The sequence below is a fragment of the Ochlerotatus camptorhynchus genome, unplaced genomic scaffold (assembly GCF_037179485.1).
Source record: "Ochlerotatus camptorhynchus isolate MF236.1 unplaced genomic scaffold, CSIRO-AGI_Acam_v1.1 ptg000379l, whole genome shotgun sequence".
Classification (NCBI taxonomy): domain Eukaryota; kingdom Metazoa; phylum Arthropoda; class Insecta; order Diptera; family Culicidae; genus Ochlerotatus; species Ochlerotatus camptorhynchus.
The window spans coordinates 2,039,691-2,057,410 of NW_027040867.1; the positions used below are offsets into that span (position 1 = coordinate 2,039,691).

Genomic DNA, 17,720 nt, shown 5'->3' on the forward strand with positions numbered 1-17,720 from the left:
ATCTTTATCTCCTAAACAGCTTTGCCAAAAACAGTAAATTTCTAGTTGTTCAGGATCTCGTGAAAAAATTCTGTACTGTCGACCAACGAAAAAGTTTTGATCTCCTGGACAACTTTGCCGATGACAGTTTAGTAGGTCTCGAAATATATCTAATGCGAGAATTGCACGTGTATACAAACGCAATGATGTAAAAAAAATGAATTTCTGTCCACCTTTGCCCCCTGAACAACTTTGCCAAAGACAGTAACATTCTATTTGGTCAGGATCTCGTGATATTTTATATGTGAAAATTTCACGTGTATACTAGCGCCACTTAGGAAATTCTCAACTATTGTACACCAAGCAATAGGTTTTGACCTCCAGAACAACTTTGTTGAAAACAGTAACTTTCTATCTGGTCATTATCTCGAGACAAACCACATGCGAGAATGTATACTAGCGCCACGTAGTGAGACAATTTTGAACTACTTTTCCCTAGCAAAAAAGTTATGACCACTTGAACAACTTTGTCGACGACAGTAACTTTCTATCTGATCAGAATCTCGAGATATTTTATATGGGAGAATTTCGCGTGTATACTAATGCCACGTAGTGTAAAAATTCTGAACTATTGTGCACCAAGCAATATGCATTGACCTCACGAACAACTTTTTCGAATACAGTAATTTTCTACCTGTTCAGGATCTCGAACTATAGCATACGCGAGAATTGTTTACGTTTACTAGCGCCACGTGGTGAGAAAATTTTGGGCTACTGTCCACCAGCCAAAAAGTCTTGACCCCCTGAACAAGTTTGTCGAAGACAGTAACTTTCTATCTGTTCAGGATCTCGAGCTATTGTATATACGAGAATTGCATGTGTATACTAGCACCGCGTAGTGATAAAATTCTAAACAACTGTCCACCAACAAAAAGATCTTGACTTCCTGAACAACTTTGCCACAGACATTTACTCTCCATCTGGTCAGGATCTAGTGATGTATAACATGCGAAAACTTAACATGTATACGAGCGCTACCTAGTGAGAAGCAGGGTGCCTTCCATTCATTTTGACTTAAAAAAATGTTTTAAGAAATTATGGAATAATAAGATATTATGAAAATATTTTGATTATGTATACAACAAGAAAAGATTGTTAAGTTTGTGTTTGACACATAATACCTGCCAATTTTGCTACATGAGAGACGCAATAAGAAATTTGGAATTTATCTCATCCACTCTTCGCTCTTCACTCTTCGCGAAGAGGCGATCAGAAAAACGCTCATTGTGACTCTGTCAAAGCTAAATTTGCAGGTTTGATGGGTGAAACACAAACTTTACAATCTTTTCTTATTACTTACATATACAAAATATCATCATAATATCTTATTATTCCATAATTTCATAAAACATTGTTTTAGTCAAAATGAATGGAAGGCACCCTGGTGAGAAGATTCTGCTTTACTGTTCACCAGCGAAAAGTTTATGATCTCCTGAACAGCTTTGCCGAAGACAGTAACTTTCTATCTGGTTAGGGTCTCGAGATATTAAATATGAGAATTTCACGTGTACACTAGCGCCGCGAAGTGAGAAAATTCTGAACTACTGTTCACTATCCAAAAAGTCTTGATCCCCTGAACAAGTTTGTCGAAGACAGTAAATTTCTATGTGTTAAGGAACGCGAACTATTTTATATGCAAAAATTGCACGTATATACTAGCGCCACGTAGTGAGAATTTTCGGAACTACTCTCCACCAGCAAAAAGGTTATAATCTCTAGAACAACTGTGCCCAAGACAGTAACTTTCTATCTGGTCAGGATCTCGAAATTTTCCTTGTTGTAACCAATTAAATCAAATCCCACATAGTACGGACACCGTTTACGCGGTTTCCATTCACATTTTCGCTATTATCTGCATTTTTGGGGGTTAACTGTGATAAGCGTTGAGCTTGTTTAGTTAAAAACAAGTTTTTTAAGGAATACCCGTTGATTTCATATCGATTGGTAGCTCGGCTGCAAAATGACAATAGAAAGCTCACACTATTGTACAAAGTACAACGCGCGAGTATACAAAAGTTGTCGCGAGTAACGGAGGGTTAATCGGTTACTGGTTTTCATGTCCAGAAATTTATTGAAACTTCAAGTCTTTCTACAGATCTCCGCTAAATTTTCTTGGACGCCTTTTTGCTGCAAACAATCCGTGGATAAAGGGTGAGCTCTTCTCCCCATTTAATAAGCTGTTCTGTTTTATCATAGCTTGATTGCGTGCATGTTCAGATCAGGGCACTGAAACCATTCAAGCCGTTGAAAGCTTTCTAGGCTTATACATTTTTTAACCCGTAAAATTCCAAGAAGCGCCTCGCATGATCTTGCTTTATTTCTACACCCTTACCGACTGAGCTAAGGGAGACCAATCTTTTCAGAATTTTCTTATTCCCTGATCGTCATGCAGAACAAATATACCGACCTTTCCTGAAGTCCATGGAGCTCATCATCAATTTTCCAGAAAACATGCGTCTGCTCCGTGCTAATCAATGTCAACTCATTGACGCTATGACAATTATAAGTTTCATGCTGAATGTTGCTACTGTCAATCCATTTTGCCTACTATCAGCTTTCACTCTGTGGCCTATCATCAAACATTCCCGTGTCCATCCCATTACTGTAACGCACATCGCCGGCTGGTCAAATATCATCAATTACCCTCCTGTCCATCCTCGCCCAACCAGAATCCGCCATCCTCCGACCTTCTCATTGGTAAATCAGTCGGTTAGTACTTCCAGCTCGGACGCAAACCAGCAACAACGGCGTTCGCTTCCGCTGCCAACCAAATGATATTAATTTAAGACTTTGTTCGCCGAACTGCTGCATTACTCACAGAAGCACAACCCGCCGCAATTAGAACCCCCGGCCACCGCCCCCATTGGATGACAAAGATTGATTAATTTCGTCGTTGCCCGAAAATTTTCTAAATGTCAAATTAAATCGATTAAGCCGGAGCAACCGGAGTGAGGAGTGCGCATCGGAAATCTGACAGAATTTGGTTTGACACTAATTTCTGTACCCCTCGTGCCGATTCGCCCTCATTGGTCATTCACAAACTCTTCAGAAACCGGCTGGTGGCGAGTGATGGGAAGCGAGGGGGGACAATAACCCACACCGCACCGGTTCTCAGTCAGTTGGTCACCACGAGTTAAGAGTAGAGTAGATAAGTTGAAGCTTTTTTCGTCGGTTTTGCTTTGTCTAAGCTTTACCGCGCGCGTAGCGAATGGGTTGATGGCCAACCGAGCTGGCCGGTTGGAGGTTGCCGGGGTAAATATTGACAAATTATTACGTTTCGTGGCGCGCTGTGTGTTTCGATGACGCATTCGTGTCGTTAACGGCGACGGTGACTTCCCTGGAGGTTTCCTCCGCCAACAGTCAATTTAGACGTCAGACCTTGTTGGTCATGTGCGACGCTGCTGGAAAGGCGGTTCGGTGAACTGGTTGAAGGGGTTTGCAAAAAAACAAAGCAGCATGTTAGTCCGAGTTCCACTTACAAGTTCAGTGTTGGTCGTGTGATAGCCGCCGATGCCGATGTGATTCGGATGTGTGTTCGATGGTGATGAGTGCATGGCACTTGAGAGGATTGGTTGTTTCAATTAGGGTTAAATACTTACGATACAGAGCTGATGGGTAGCTTGAAGGTTGCTGATATTTGCAACGATTTGTTTTGAAAAGAGATGTCTAAGTCTATCATTAAATGGCTCTTACGGATAGCGATTTTAATGTCATTGTGAGAATACCGAATTTTTAAAGCTGGGCGCAGTGAAGCGGGGGGGGGGGCTTAGGGTTCAATGCCCCCCTCCTCAAGAGCCTTGAGGCACATATAAAATTGTTGATCGAAATTCCCCCTGACTGGAAATGCAGGATACGTTGCCCAATTTATCATAATAATATCCAAAATATTCAAAACATCCATTCATCGCTTGTTGCTATGGTACGATGAAACATGTCTGTAATAGTCCCAAAGTACAGGAGACATCCTTTTCTTTCAATTCTTCGATTCTTCTGACTTCCTTCTCAAGCTTCTTCGAACTATTTCCGGAACTATGTTCCGATTTAATTTAAAAGATTATTCAGGCTTGCCTGAAGGATCCAAGAAGGCAATTTTCGTCGGAAATTTCACCCATTTTTATTAAGATGTTTTTCACGACTTCCATCTGAAGATTCTTTCAATTTCTCCTGAAGGTTTCTTTCGACTTCTCCCAGAAGTGCTTCCGATTTCCTCCGGAAGCTCTTTGGACAGGTTCTGTGATTATTTTCCATAATTCCTTTTGAAGTTTCTTCGGACTTCTACCGCATGATTGTTGTTCTTTTTCCTCGGAACTATTTCTAACTTACACCAGGAGTTCTACTGGCTTGTCCCGAAAGTGTTTTTTTTTTTGATTTTTCAGCAAGTTTCTCTAAACTTTCTCTGAAAGTTTTCGTCTGACGTCTCAAAAGCACTTTTACTTATCCTGGATGATAATCTCCCGACAGATACTTCCCCCGGAATATCAGCCTCAGTGTCCCTAATGCTAGGCTAATACCTATGTTTTGAAGAGCAGCATTTTTTTAATTTTTTTACAAGCATCCTAAAATATTCATTTCTATTGTCCATATGATGCAAAGAAAAATGGAAGAAATGGAGTTTTTGCTATCGATGGACCCAATCTTTAGATCCATAGGTCAACATGAGAGCTATAACCTTTAAACCGTTTTTGAGTTATGACGGAAACAACTAACGATCGACCGTGCGCCAGAAAAATAAAGGAAAATTTTTGAGGTTTGCTCCGGAAAATCGGGAATTTCAAAATGAAAATTCCATGGCCACCCTGAACCAATTTTCCAGTTGTTGCTAGTTTTTTTTTTTAAATATCCTACTGTTAGTCCTTAAAATATGAGAATAACTCTAATAAAATTTATAAGTTGGTGAGGTTAATTTATGTAAATGTTTTGGTTTTTTTTTTTGCGGTTTTCAAAGGTTATTTTGGCCTTATGTTATCTGTCTTTGGGGTTGGTCGAATTTAACAAAAGTTTGAGAGCCACTGCACTGGTCTTAATCTTAACACTGCAAACATGGTTTCAAAAATGCATGGATATCTGTTTTATGTGTTATTTGCTGGTCGGATTTATGATCGTTTGATCCTGATTTTTCATCTAAATTTAGTGCAGCTTGTATCAAAGAATTGGATAGAATAATAAATCTTTGTCAAAATACTGAGTATTTTACCATGTTATTTTTCATACGACAAAAATTGGGAAAGTGTAAACCAAAATTCGTCTTGTTATACATTTAAGGTTTAAGCGTGTTTCAAGCCTATTTTGATATTATAAAGCTTGTGTGGTGATTTTACTGCCAATTTGACGCCAAAATGAGGTAAAACGACAAAATGTCTTAAACTCATCAAAATCTGCTGTCCCGAATCTTAGGAATCAAATTTGAAACACAGAGATATTACATTAGACAAAGTTTGACCCGTAGACAGGACGTGGTCTCTGGATCTCTTCAAAGTGACCATTCTAGCTCAAACTTTATGGATTTACTAAGCCTAAGAGATCTGACAAATTTTCAACAAATTCTGTGTGGAGAGGATATTTTAAATGAAATTTAGTCGAATTCGAGATTTTCAGATTCTTCAAGACTTTAGAATGTAATTATTTTTTCTGACACGTTCTAGAAGGTGTCTTTATAATTCAGTCCGGAAGCTGCTTCCCTAGACAGTTGAAATTCGCACCAATTGCTAACAGTTTGTTGGGGTTGGGTTGGTTTATTAATTTTAAATTAAAGTACACCGCAATCTTCCTTGCCTTCTAAGTCATCGTCCATCGACCCTCGTCTGACTTTTTTTTTGTTTTTCAGATCATTTAAAACCACTTTCCAATCCTTATCCCCGTACCAGTAATCCTCCCATCCGGTTGGGTTGGTAAATTACGCCACCTTTTTCCACAAATCAGGACCCCAGCTCCGCTGACTAAATCCTTGGAAGAGTTTTCCACTTCCAAGAGCAATCAACCGAAATCATGCCCGTAGTTGCTGGTGGTGGAACAGTCACTTACAAAATCAAGAACTACTTACAGCAAAACAGAAAAAAAAACGAAAATAACGTAAACTGGTCGAGATGAAAGGCAGTCTTTGTGCGAGTTAATTAAATTTGCTACGTGGAAAAATAACGCTCAAATTCGACGGCATGGATAGCCGGTGTACCAGGTGAACGCGGACGGCTTCCGTCCTTTTCACGAGAATTCCCCCGCATACCAGATGCTGCTGCTGCTGCTCCTGCTGGAGTTTGAATTAATTACAAGTTGAAATCTACACTGATTTCTGCGTTAATTTACATCGCCTTCGGAAAGTTCTTTTCCATTTCCATTCGACAACAAGCACCCAAGTCTAAACGAAGCTAATTCAATGATTGCCGAGACGTGTGCCTTGGAGAGTTTTCCGACAGTCCCGCAGCCCACAAACCGCACCACAGCGACGAAGCAGCATTCCGAGAAGGTGTCCTTTCGCCCTCCGAATCCTCTTGCAGAATGTGACGCGTGCTGAGTTGGTTTACTTTACGCTTATTTTCGTTGAAAATGGCACGAATTTTTTCCAGTCATTTGATAGCACAGGTACCTGCCAAATCAAAAACTGTATAACTTCCGGAAGAGACTAAATTATGTGTACGTTCTTCGCCCACGACCGACCGAGGTGCAATCTAATCTAACCTACGTGATTCGTTTCAAAACATTTGGGTGCTACGGGTCGGTGCTGATGGCAACCAGATGTTGACATTCCAAAGACCAATATGCAACGGGGGCGTTGTTGACAAAATGGTTTCTTTTTCTACGTAGGGTAAGAGAACATTTTACGGGAAGTGGGGCGTGTGAAGCCGATACCTGTCTATTTTCGGATGGTTCCGAGAATCGAAATTTCCGAACTTTAATCAAGGTTTGGTCAATTATGATTGACGTCTGTTTATTCTGTTCTCGAAAGGTTATTACGACATAATAAATTAGTCGTCAATCGTATGTGCTAGTTCCTTTGAGAAGGATGATTCGATCCTTTGAATCAGTAAATGTTGCAATCAAATCAATGAATGAGCATGAAATTGCTATCTTCATACCACAGTCCCGTTTTTTTGGCAACACTTGTTTTTTGGCTTCTTTGCTATCTAGCAAATTCATCCAATTTTTATGGTTTTGAATGAAGTATTGTGTTTTTACTAGACAATTCTTTAAGGATCAAAAAAGCTTGGTATTCCATGTACAGAAAGCACTAGCACAAATTTGAGGAGATAAATACAGTGCTTTCCCGATTTTGTCAGTCTCTTCTCAAACGACAATTTATATATAGAGGAAATGGCTCTAATGTTGGCCTATGGACAGGCTTCCAAATAGTACAGTCTTCTCGCGACAGTTGGTTTATACCTGAATTGACTGTAGCTATGTGTGCTTTACTGCCGCTTGCTACCGTACGTACCGTACCGTACCGTATCTGAATTCGCACGCACGAACGAATGAAAGCTGTATTAGGACAGTCGCATCTATACCCGCTTTGCTAAAATCATCGTGCTTGGAACGTAGTGAACCGAATTGGCTGTATTTATACATTTCTTTATGACCCGGTTTTCAATGTTTCTGTCGTCATGACAGCCTTCACAAACCGACGACATCCCTCTGATTACCCAAGTGGCTGTCACAAAAAGGCTGTCACGAGACATTATATACAATTATTGATATACGGCAAAGCAGACAATTTATGATCGACGTCGGCCAAAGGTCGGGTCAGTTATGTGTTTATGTCGGGTCAATGTCGGGTCAACATCGGGTTGGCTGCTCAAGACCGTGCGTTTTTAAAAATTATCGGATGAAAATTTTGCAATGGGCTGCACTAAAGTGATAGCAACCGAACGAGTTTCGGTGTCACACTGGTAGTGTAGTAGCAGTCTGACGACATACGAATAAAATTTCAAACACAGTAGCAATGAAACGACAGTTTGACGGACTGCTTGTTGTATGTACTGGCTGTCGTAGGAAAAAGAAAGCGACAGCCGTTGAAATACTGTCATGAGGCGGTACTTTTGGTATGCCTGCCTATGGATCTAATATTGGGCCCATCGCTAAAAATCTGATATTTATCAATTTTATCTAGATGAACGCGTCATTGGGATGGTACTAATGGATATTTATGGTCGCTATTGAAAATGTAGTCGATTGCTGAATTTAGTATGGGTCCAAATTAGGGGCATTTAGGCCGACATTACATCCATTTCCCCTATATGTATATGTATTTAAATAAAATGTGTTGCCTGATTCAAATCCAAATATCTCAAATAGGGGAAATGGATGTAATGTCGGCCTAAATGCCCCTAATTTGGGCCCATACATAAATTCAGCAATCGACTAAATTTTCAATAGCGACCATAAATATCCATTAGTACCGACCCAATGACGCGTTCATCAAAATAAAATTGATAACTAGCAGATTTTTAGCGATGAGCTCAATCTATCAATATATAAAGTAACCCGTTAGAAATAACTTCGTCAAGATACATCATATGTCAATTCATGAAAAACTAACTGGATAACTGTTCAAAAGACAGTTTTAACGTGTGAAATCCAGTGTCTTTTAAATTCTGTAAGTGTTGCCGAACGTTTGATATGTCTAGGCATCGAATTGAAAACATTTATTGCTTTATAATATAATGAATTTTGTGAAGCACAAGTCAAGAAATGTGGTGTTCTTATTTCAACCGCGTTTCTAGTATTATATCTATGAAAGTCACTTCCTCTTTCAATTCGATCACACAAATATCGAGGCAGCAAACCGTTAACTACTTTAAAAACTGTACACCATAGTCCAATATACAATTCTTTGCTTCATCGATAACCATTGTAAGGTGTCTAGCATCAAAGCTGAGGAAGTGAATCTATTACATCTCAATATCAAACGCATTATTTTACTGTACAAGCACTGTAATCTCGATATTTGTGTTTCATTGGCCAGAAATAAAATGAAAGGGCAAAATACTAGATGAGGAGGGATGATTGATTTGTATAGCTGTTTAGTTAAATCCTTTTTCAGTCGACATAGAATTCCATACTTCTTGGTAATTTTCTTAATGCCATTGTCAATGTAAGAGTTGAACTTAAGATTGTCATCGATAATCACGCCAAGATATTTAATCTCCCGAACGCGATCAAAAGTCTCATTTTCAATTACAACAGAGACGTTCTCATTTACTCGATTCCGCGAAATTACCATAAATCAAGTTTTACTTGTATTCAATTTCAACTGCATATACTTCAACCATCTACTTAGAGAACGCAAATCTTCATTCAAGTGTAAAACGGCATCATCTAAATCTTTGGCTACAATGAATAACACAGTATCATCTGCCAAAAGATTAATATCGCAAAATCGTAAAACACGTCGCAAGTCATTAATATACATAATAAATACCAAATTCAACGCGCTTTCATCAGAATGACCTTCCCGATATCCCGATTGTTCTGGTATCAACAAACTATTACTATTTAAATACTCCAACAGCTGGCCTTTAACAACAAGTTCTAAAATTTTCTCTAGTGTGTGCAACATGTTGATGGGACGAAACTCGTTCCAGAAACTTTTTGAATAGGGACCACTAAGGATTCCTTCCAAATTTGTGGCACATGTCCAGTTTGTAATGATTCATTAATAAGGTCCAGCAAGATGTGGCCAATGACATGAAAGCAATCTTGAACAACTCTAGCATTAACATTATCTACTCCAGCCGATTTTCCTAATGAAAAATCAAATCTAAAACTACTATTAACTGACTGTTTTATTTCGTCAGGTTGATCGACCAATTCAATGGAGTGATTAATCAATGAAATACTGTCGACACAATAATCATTAAACTTAGATGCAATTACTTGTTCTGACTGTTCTAATGTGTCATTAAAAGCTATGGACCGCGGTTTGCAATTACTAGATTTAATTTTTTTCATAACTCTTTGCTATTGTATTGATGCTGATCAATCTTCTTTTGTACTTATTCACAACGAGTTTTCTTTATCGATTGTGAATACTTATTACGCGCGATTGGGTACCTAGTCCAATGATTGTCATTATTTGATCTACAAAACTTTTTGTACCATTTGTCCGTTTTCTGTTTAAGACGCAAAAATTGTACCAGCTGTTCGAGTTTTTCAAAGAAACAAACTGTTACTCAACTAGTTGATTGGTACACGTTTCAAAGCGTTATTAAGAACAGCTGTAGATTCATCTAACTTACCGGCCCTGAATGGAAAATCCACGCTCCTCTCAGCAAGATTCCAAACAGCCTGTTTCGAATATTTCCTCCAGTCCTTCAATTTTACAAAATTATCGTTATCGTTAACACAGTTTAAGGCCTTTATCACTTAGGTCTCATGTTCGGTTATTTTTAAATCAGTTTCCGTAACTGAACAAATGGAATCAAAATTGGAATAAACGTGGTCAATTAAAATTCTACTGTGCATGGAAATATGCGTATAGGGTTTTTGATCTAATTTCCGTCCTACTAAGCACAACCCGCGCTTTACCACTCTTTTCTGAACGAGTTTAAACAAAAAATGGAATGTTTCTGTCAAAGATGGCTTGCAAATTTATTCACCTTTCCATACGTACCGTTGGATTTGATAAAGAGTCACAAATTGTTGAGATATTGTCTAAAATCTAACACTGCTTCTTGATTCTAAATTCGTTCTACGAGTTTTAATTCCGTCCTAACGCATTGAAACGCCATTAGATTTTCTTCGTCCTACGGATAAACGTAGAAAAAGGGGATTCGCTAGGAGCGCTTCTTTTGTTTTGAGAACAATGAGCGTAAATATTCATACAATGCGCTCTAACAGGATTTATGTTGTAGCTAATGAACTAACGCATCGGAGCAAACCTATTATTGATTTGTGCACGGGGAAATTATTGATATTATTGATCTTTTCTGATCGATAGAACGGAAATGGGCGATTACGACGAAGTAGCGCTCTACCCTACTCATTTACCGTTTGCTTTAAAATAAGAAACTCCGCTAAACGCTTCGAATGATTCGAATTATGGTTATCACGCCAATTAATATTAAAATCACCAGCCAATATATTTAATTAACTAGAATCAAGGAATGTTTCGAGCAAGTTCTCTAAAAAATCAACAAAACGCTGGTAACTATAACTGGGAGAATGATACAAAACACCATAATTACCCATCTTCATTCCACGTACAACTGTAACGCCCAAGAACCAGTTGCCATCAATAACTTCGTTGGTACGAAGGTTGAATTGAACTGATTTTTTGACATAAACAAGCAGCAATTCCTGCAATTCCCATTACTTGAATCGGGGATTCCTGTATTATTTTCTTACAGCAAAAGCAAAAAAGCAAGTACGAGAACAAACCTAAAGTTATACACATTTAGAAATTATCGCTGAATCTGAACAGCTGAAGTTTTTGGTAAAATTTATGCAATTCATTTCAATTGCTTTTCAGCTACTTTGAAACTAAATTTCCACTAAAATGACAAGATTTGATCATTTAAACAAGGTTGAACATGTTTTGATATTATTTTCAAATTCAATAGCCTTTAAAATGAAGGTCAAAGTTTTACCGAACGTTCAGCTGTTCAGATTTCGGTAAAATTCATCGAACACGGAAACAAAACTTTAGTGTGTAGGAAACTGAATAACAAATAAACAACAAAATAACAAAAAAAACAAAGTACATTTTTAAGACTTTTAAACTTATGTATAAGCTTTCAACTTATCAAAAATGCTAGACACAATGGATACTTCAAACATCGTTGAACATAAAATTTTAGCAAACATTTATTTTCACGCATTGTTTGTGTGATTGGTGCATACAAAACGATTTTCTGATATAAGACGTGGTTGAAATTCATAAGTGGTTCTTATAGAATTCTTACGTTCATTTGCCTCAGTGTACTATTATAAGTGTTCAGTCCGTTCAGTCCGTTCAGTCTGTACAACCAGTCTTGAAGACGGCGTCAATTGTTTTTTTTTAATACAATCACTGCTTCCGAAATCAAGAGAACTTTCCCTCTCAAAAACGTCCAGGCAAACTAAATCAACCGGTTGGATCTATCACTCATCACAATAATCACGTTGCCGATCTAGTTTAACTGCAGGGCTGATTTATTTTCTCAATCTAGATTAGATTACTTCTGGGTTGTTCCTAATCTAAATATCTACATCATCCGGTAATTGACATACCGTGTCACCTTAATTAACGAGCAAGTCATTTGAATAGTGCTCGTTTGCCGATAGCATCCGTAATGAGATCAAATTGGGTTCCGAAATCTCAAACATTCTTATCTTGCGCTGAAAATAGTGATGATTAAATCATCGCGGTCCTCATCTGCATTCGAATAGGATGAATCACCAATCGCAGCTGTGTACCAGTTCTAACCGATGAAACGACTACGACGACAACAACGAAAAAGAAAGAGAAGCGTTGTATGGTAAAATAAGGATCCGATGAACTCTTGCACACTTTCTGAGAGTAAAACATTTCATATTAATTCCCACAAAAAACAACAATCTCCAATTTAATTCTAGATCGACAGCCGAAGAGAAGCCGGGAACCATCAACCGAGCAACAAGAGCCAAAATGACCAAGAACGAAGCCGATGAACCCGACGAGCAGGCAAAAACCGGAAGAACGAGACGTGAGCAGCATTCTCCGTGCTCTGATATTGGTGTTTGTGTGCATTGTTGGTGTAAGTGAGGGGAAAAGTGGTGGAAGATGGCGGGCGCGCGCGCCTGTGCTCTCTTTCTCTGTTCCGGCCAGAATTTTTTCCGTTTCTGTTGTTCCAAGAACCGTCGCTGCAGGGTGACACGGTTTACCCGGCTTTGTCCCCGCGCGCGCCCCTAGAAGAAATTTCTGTATGAATAATAAGACGACTACAGGACGGCGGCAAATGATGATGATGAAAACGTAAAACATGTGTGTTATCAATCTGGAAGCCAGCTGTTTACTATGTGGTATGATGGAGTTCGCCGAGGGAGCCGAATTCGTGCGTCGAGGGAGAGACGAACAACCGACAAAGAAATTGAGAACGCAATCACACACACACACACACATGCACATGCACGCGGTAGCGTGTGCAAGAAAAGTCAAGTAAGAACTTTTTAGCGCTCTGATAACGAGTTTGATAGTGGGGAAATTTTGGATTTCTCAATCCCTTAATTAATATTGACATACGGAGAACCCAGAAAAAAAAAACACGTGAACACATGAGAGATTATGACAGATTTTTTTTAAGGTAGACGGTGAAAATAACACACACACACACACAAACAGCTTTTTTATACATATTATTAAAAATTAGTAAAGGCCAACGATGGTGGGACGCGAAGTCGCGTCCCGATTGGTCTGGGGTGTTTGAATGAAAGCGACTCATTATTAGCTATTGATTAATGCAAATCGATTTGACTTCTTTACGACTGAACAATTGTTATTGCAAGTGGATAAGTAAGGGTTAGTATTGTGAATTACGATTGAGTTTTAAATGTAAGCACTCACACACTCTCTCTATTTGGACGATGCCTGAATTATTATCCTAGTCAGGACCGTCCGGTTTGTATATGTTTATGCATACTTATTAACTAGACCGAGAGGAACAAGGAGGAACAGCGTGTTTTTATTACTATTATCAGGGTATATGTTCGTTCACAATTGACTAGATTACAAGCAGAAACACAGAAACGTACATTCATTAAAGGTTAGTAAGAAACACACACACATCCATGCATACGCGGACGCGTGTTAGTTAAGTCGAGATTATTCGATTTTCATTTCGCTAGTGAGAAGATGTTTTTATTCAGTGCTTCAATATTATAGTTTTTCGATACAATAAGACTTGGAAATGTCAACTGTCGATCGTACCGGTTGCAAATTTACGCGACTCAGATTCGTTATAAATGGAAATTACCGCTCGAGAAGCGGAAAATTACCACAGGTAACGACCCTGGCGAAGGCCAACCGAAACGTCGGTAGGTCGATCGGTCCAATGCGTCGTTGGGTCGGTGCGATTCATAACTGACATTTCCCCCCCAAACTTGAATCTATATGAATCTAAGTCGTCGCCGGCCGGGTAGCTCGCAGACCCGGCGGTGAACCATGGAAAACGAATGTTTCTATTACTTTATGTTGATATATGTAGGTATATCATCTCCGTGTAGGGTTAAGGTCAAGCGTAAACGAGAAATGAAAAATAATCTATTACTTAAAAATTGGCAACAACAGCAAAAATTCCCGCGCGAATCATTGGAGCGAATTAAACAATTAGGCACTTTAGTAGGACACATATATTTAAAAGAAAATATTTAGGTAAATTGTTGAACTGTTTTGTAGCGTTTTACGATAAAACCAAAATTATCTGATACGAAGAGCGGAAATGTGGAAAAAGCAACACTCGATCAGGGCCCGTCCCGCACAGTGGGTTCGAGGGCGCAATCCAAAACGTCAAAATGTAACATAAATTCAATCTCCTACTCCGTCTCCATTTTTATTGTTTAACTTAGTCTACTTAAATCAGCTTAGCAGTTAGATACATTTTATTTGTTTCAATTCAATTATCCGTAATTTATTCTAATGATTTTGATTTCGTTTATTTTTTCTCTCTTATATGTGTGTGTGCGCGTTTTCTTTTTATTTATTCCTAACTCTAGCCGCTTGGATTTTGACTCCCTCTGTCTCTCTCACTCTCCTTCGGCTGCCAGCTGGGAATCCACAGAGCAAAGGGGAAAACAAAGTTAGCAAAAAAAAAAACGAGAGGACCGCAGCCAAGCTCCTCGAATCGAATGTAGTTAGTTTTCCAAACCTGTGTTCATTGTAGAAAAAGAACCCCCTGCGACTCACCCTGCGTTCGTGCATCAATGGAAATTTTCTTACGAAAGGGAACTAGTTTTTTTACTCGTATAAATCTTACAGTGCAGTATTACTGATTTTTTGTTTTTGTTTTTTGCTCGTTTACATTTAAGGACAAGGAGGAATCCTGTTTTTATTATTATACACTTGCGTCTAGTTCTTTGTATTTTTGCGTGCCTCAGCTTTTTTTACACTATGATGAAACAAAACAAACACTATATGTCTGTAGAAAGTATCTCATGTTAACATGTAAGGCAAGCAAGTCGTCATATTTCTGTGTGTGTTTTTGCTACATATTACTCATTTTTACCCCATTTTTTTTTTGGATAGTTAGTGTTTAGCAGTATCACTTTTAGTTATCTCATTTTTTATTATTGTATTTTTATATATAAAAGTAAACCTATTATTATTTTGATATATTATTATTGTGCATTTAGAAAAGCGATCACCTTTTTAAATTAATATTATACACCTTTGTTGGTTATGTTGATTTTTGTTTTGTTAAATTATTACACTTAAGTTTTTGAGTTTAACGAGTTTTGACACAACCCTATACTTGTGTATTGTAAAGTTGCGGGAAGAGAGCGAACGCATACAATTGTATATTTTTTAAAGCAACGAAATTTGAGCAATCCGTAAACTGTAAGATCATCAACACAAGATAGACACAAGCATTTATAAGAAAGAAGAACGAAATACAACACAAAAATCGTGAAAACACATCAACAAGTATGTTTTTTTCTTGGGTTTAAGAGCAAACGACAAACTTAAAGACAACAAGCAAAAACTAGCACCCAGGCGGGAGGCGGAAATCAAACGATTCCACGTGATCTACTCGAAATCGAATCAACTGCCAACTGCCAACACTGTTTGGATATGGGCTCACGTGGAATCCGTTTCGATTTCCGTCCGAGGTCCTGGAAATTGTTTTAATTTTTATTAGAAATAAACTAGAAAGTTACTTACTTTTTTGATTATTTTTAAATTATATACTATTCGATGATTTATTAACAAAATAATTGAAAAAAATACACAAAAATAAAAGAATGAGTTGTTTAGATAAAATTTCAAACGATTTTTTATTTTATCACTGAACAAAAAAACAAAACAAACCAAAGCTTATAATTTTTTTATGCTAACTAACACTCACATCACATCAGCATCACCACCGCCATCATTATCTCAACTAACTCAAATTTCTTTACTCTAAAAAATATACCACTACTACTAACCCAAGCAACAATCACAAACTCACTAACTCTCAAAAACTTGCGTGTACAGGGTCTTACTTTTCGCCCCCTCTCCATTTGTCCGACCGTTTTCGTTGATACTAACCTGATCTAACAAAAATGTCTTTTCGCTTTCACTTCGTCTTCTTCCGACTCGTACTGAACTGTGTGGAGCTGATGGGGATAGCTGCGAGGTCTTTCGGGCAGCGGCGTAGCATGACAGCATGAGTTCAATTCCTGCCGATGGCATGAGGTTCTTTTTTTCTATCCTGTTTACCTAGTTGAAGGGTTCAGTCTTTGCTTGTATTGATTCCTATTGTACGATTGGATTATTACAGAGTAACGTTATTCGTTAGTTGGAAAGAAAGAAAGAAACACTGTAATCAGGAACGCATCTGTCCCCGTCTGACTGACAAGGTAGGACTTGTTGGTTCGGTAGGAAAATTCTCCAACTGGCAGCAACAATGTGTTTGCAAACCAAAAAACACCATCCAAAAGCATTTATGGACACAGCTTAGTAGATAGGAAGATTTCAATGAATCGCTGATTCAACTAATGTTTCATTGCATGCAAAGTAGTGGTGAATCAATTTTTTAACGAATAAGAAAAAGGCAAAATTTAAATTACGACTTTTTATCATAACTCAAAATTGAAATTCGAATGCTATTATTTTTTGTATCGCTGACAACAGTGAAATTTCTCTAACTAAACGTTTGAAGTTCATTTTAACTACCAATCAATCCTTTAAGTAGGAAGTAACCTCAATAAATACATCGTCAAATTTCAGGCTTGTAGGAACATGCCAAATCGGCACACTTATGGTGAATTCCGTCCTAAGCGATATTCCACGCGCGGAGCGAGATTTTGCGAAGGTACAAGACAGAGAGAAAAGAAGTAGTTGTCTCTCTCATACCAACACAAATTTTGCTCCGCTCTACTAATGCACGCTTCGATCTGAATACACCATTAATGCTTAGAAGAATTTAGTAAATTATCTTGCCCTGTGGGTTAGGCAGCCCTCATCTCAAGTGAGCGGTGAGAGAAACAAATAAAAATGATAAAAACTCAAAAGAGACGGAGCGAACTGAACCAGAAGAATGATTTGGCGCTCTCTGTGAGGCTCTTACTAACGTCACTTCCAATCGCAATGGCGTCCGAGAAAAGTTGTTGAATCCTTTTAAAAAAACATACATGGTAAAAAAATCAGATAATTTTGGGTTGAAAATAAAAATAAAAGTGTTTAAATCATGAATAACAAGAAAACATTACCCTCTTCAATGTTTGTTTAATATTTTTCAATAAAACGCTTACAAAAAAAGCTATCTTCTTTGAACATTTCAAGTAGGACACTAACAAATTTACAAAAACCATAGAACAAATACTTTTGAACGAATACACGAACCAGCCCAAGGCTGAAAGTCTCTTAATAAAGAAAAAAAAAAAAAAAAAACTTTTGGACGAATGTTTGTGAAATTTTGCACAGAAAACCATTGTGACTTTTGTGTAAACAAAAAGTCCAAACATTTGATCAAAAGTTGATGTTCAATGATTTTGTTAATTTTTAAGTGTCCAACTTATAATTTTCTCATAAGAAG

The 17,720-nt window shown here is 38.0% G+C and overlaps 2 protein-coding genes across 6 annotated transcripts in view; both read left to right on the forward strand.

Annotated features, from left to right (window-relative positions):
* The window catches only part of brat (brain tumor), a 33,030-nt gene extending 17,069 nt beyond the window's left edge, over positions 1-15,961 (forward strand). For 4 of the 5 annotated variants that reach the window (XM_065232900.1, XM_065232901.1, XM_065232899.1 and 1 more), the window contains exon 3: positions 12,583-15,961. The gene's annotated coding sequence lies outside the window, so the exon portion shown is untranslated. The remainder of the gene's footprint in view (positions 1-12,582) is intronic. The other variant, XM_065232903.1, reaches the window with a different exon arrangement.
* dlt (codanin-1 like protein dlt) overlaps positions 1-17,720 on the forward strand; it is a 693,339-nt gene that overhangs the window by 307,638 nt on the left and 367,981 nt on the right. The gene's annotated exons all lie outside the window — the stretch shown is intronic.